The 2,434-nt window shown below is 56.4% G+C and overlaps 1 long non-coding RNA gene across 1 annotated transcript; it reads left to right on the top strand.

Annotated features, from left to right (window-relative positions):
• The first annotated feature begins 1,105 nt into the window (after nucleotides 1–1,105).
• On the top strand, nucleotides 1,106–1,797 carry LOC120710532. The gene is made up of 2 exons (XR_005689921.1): nucleotides 1,106–1,454; nucleotides 1,573–1,797. It is a non-coding gene; the product is annotated as an uncharacterized LOC120710532 (long non-coding RNA).
• Nucleotides 1,798–2,434: the final 637 nt, after the last annotated feature.

Genomic DNA, 2,434 nt, shown 5'->3' with positions numbered 1-2,434 from the left:
CAATTAAAATATTAAGAAAGCTAAAATTCTCCCTTTATTTGAGATAAAATATTGAAACAAACAATAATTATTGAGAAAAGAGAGATATAGAAAAACTGCTGGAACACATCTTTTCCTAATACTAGTTGAATACCCCGCGTCTTGCTGCGGGATTTTTAGAAACACCAATTTTTTTTAAAAAATTATGTTGAATGCATCATGTGGACGGCTGATGAACTTGGTCCTTCATCCATGTCTATTCTAAATAGACATCATATAGATAAAGTGATTGGACATGAGAAATAGAAGCCGCCAGCTGATGCCTGTTGGCCTCCTATTGGCCTTTGCGTCGAAGGGAGTAGCAGAGGGACTCCATATCTCTATATACGATTCACAGATCAAAAGAGAGCATCACATCCTGCCACGTCATCAAGAAAAATCGTGGCCGTCGATCCAGCGACCAACGGTCAGCGGCCGAGCCCCTCCTCCCCGCGGCCCGCTCCTCGCGTCCGCTGGCCAAGGCCACCCCCGGCGGCTGTGGCTCCTCGTAGTGCCGCTCTCCCCCTCCTCTTCCTGCGCACCCGCCGCCGCTGGTGCTCCGCCCTGCCGCGCCCGCCGCTCCGCACCGCCGCGGGATCTAGGTGGCGCGCTCGAGCCGAGGCCCGACGCGGAGACGGGGCCCCGACTCGGGCGCGCCATCGCCGGTTCCCGACGCTGCCGCGCGCCTCGGCCTCCGCTTCCGCGGCCCACCTCTCCACGCCGCCGGGTTCCGCCGCGGAGGACCAGTCTGGAGCTCCGGCCATGGAGCCTCCGCCTCGCCGCCACAGGGAGGTGGCAGGGGAGCCCGTTTGCCTACGCGCGCGCTGCAGGCCTCCACGGCAGCTGCCGCCGCAGGCCCCGCGCGGAGGAGGCCGCCGCCGTCATGGCTCCGAGCGGAGGAGGCCACGGAGGGAAGAAAGCCGGCCCGCGCGCCGCTGCGGAGCTCGAGCTCGAGCCAGGCCGCCGCATCGAATCGAAGGAGATGCCACGCCCGCCGCGCCACTGCTTGGATTGCCGTCGTGGCCCGCCGGCGTGGCCCAGGCTGTGCTCGCCATCACCCGGGGAGAGAGGGAGGGGCCAGTGATGCGGTAGTGCGCTAGGTGGCGGAGCTCTGCGGACGAGGGGGAAGGGCGCGGCCGGCACTGAAGTTCCGGCGACCAACGACCGGCGGCTGGCCAAGCCCCTCCTCCCCGCGGCCCGCACCTCGCGCCCGCTGGCTGAGGCCACCCTCCGGCGACTCCCCTACCTGCTGCTTCTTGCCCCGCCATAGCAGCCCGCTGGAGAAGCCTCTCTGTCGGACCACCGCCGGAGCACCACTCCAGCGCTGCCACCCACTCCGCCCTCTTCCTGTTCCTCCGTTCCCTGCCTCTCCACCTCCAACCCATTCCAATTCCAAGAACGGGGCAGCGGAGGAGAAGACAGCCCAACTTAACCAGGTGAGCCGCAACTTGAATCACTCATCCATGCTAGCTTCTTTAGTTGCTGCCAGTTGGTCTTCTTCTGCTTGGTTCTTGAATCCATCAGGCTTCCCTTTTCCTCTTCCTCCCTTCCCAGCCTCATCTATTGCTGGAGAAGCTGCACATTCACGCTTCCAAATAGATGACGCCCAGCCCGCCCACCAGTCGCTCGACGAAATGCCTCCAAGGCAAGGTGTTGCCTGGACAACGTTTTCAGGAGTTGTAGTTGAGTAACACTTGCAAAGCTAATTTAGCAATTGATGTACACAGACAGCCAGTACTTACTGTAGTTCATGTATTCATGAATTCATGACTACACAAAGATGATAAAATGTAAGTAAATAAAAAAACTAATTACATAGTTTTGATGTATACGACGAAACGAATCTTTTGAGTCTAGTTAAGTCATGATAGAACAACAATTATCACAAATAAACGAAAAGTGCTACAGTGTGCTACAACATTCGATGTGATTTTTTGTACCATCATTTTACGGATCTAAACACAACACAGCCCCTATCTTTCTAGCGTTCTTTGTGCAAGAACAAAACTGGCCATCGTGGCCGCTGGCCTACCGAGGTGTGCCAGCTTCCCGCGCAGTACGAGCGGGCCCCGCTGGTTCGCCAGACGCCAGCTCGTCGTTTGGCAGCGCGCCGCGACGCCGCGGCAAGACGCTGTGCAGCGGTGATGCGGACGAGCTAGACTAGGCGCGTTTGGTAGTCTTGCTGAGCTGAGCTACGCTCAGCTGGGCACGCTAGCTGATTCTACTAGCTACGCCCACCTTACCACTGTCCACTGCAGCATACTTTGCATCATTACATCGTTGTCAGTATATCATATCTTTTTTTTTACAGCAGTCAGTATATCATATCTTGATCCCTGTCAAATCAGAGTGTCTCGAAACAAACTTTTAACCCTTTTTTTTTGCCACTAGTGACGAAACTTTAGGTCCAAAGCGA

The sequence above is a fragment of the Panicum virgatum genome, chromosome 5K, assembly GCF_016808335.1.
Source record: "Panicum virgatum strain AP13 chromosome 5K, P.virgatum_v5, whole genome shotgun sequence".
Taxonomy (NCBI): Eukaryota; Viridiplantae; Streptophyta; class Magnoliopsida; order Poales; family Poaceae; genus Panicum; species Panicum virgatum.
This window is presented reverse-complemented; position numbering and strand designations above follow the sequence as displayed.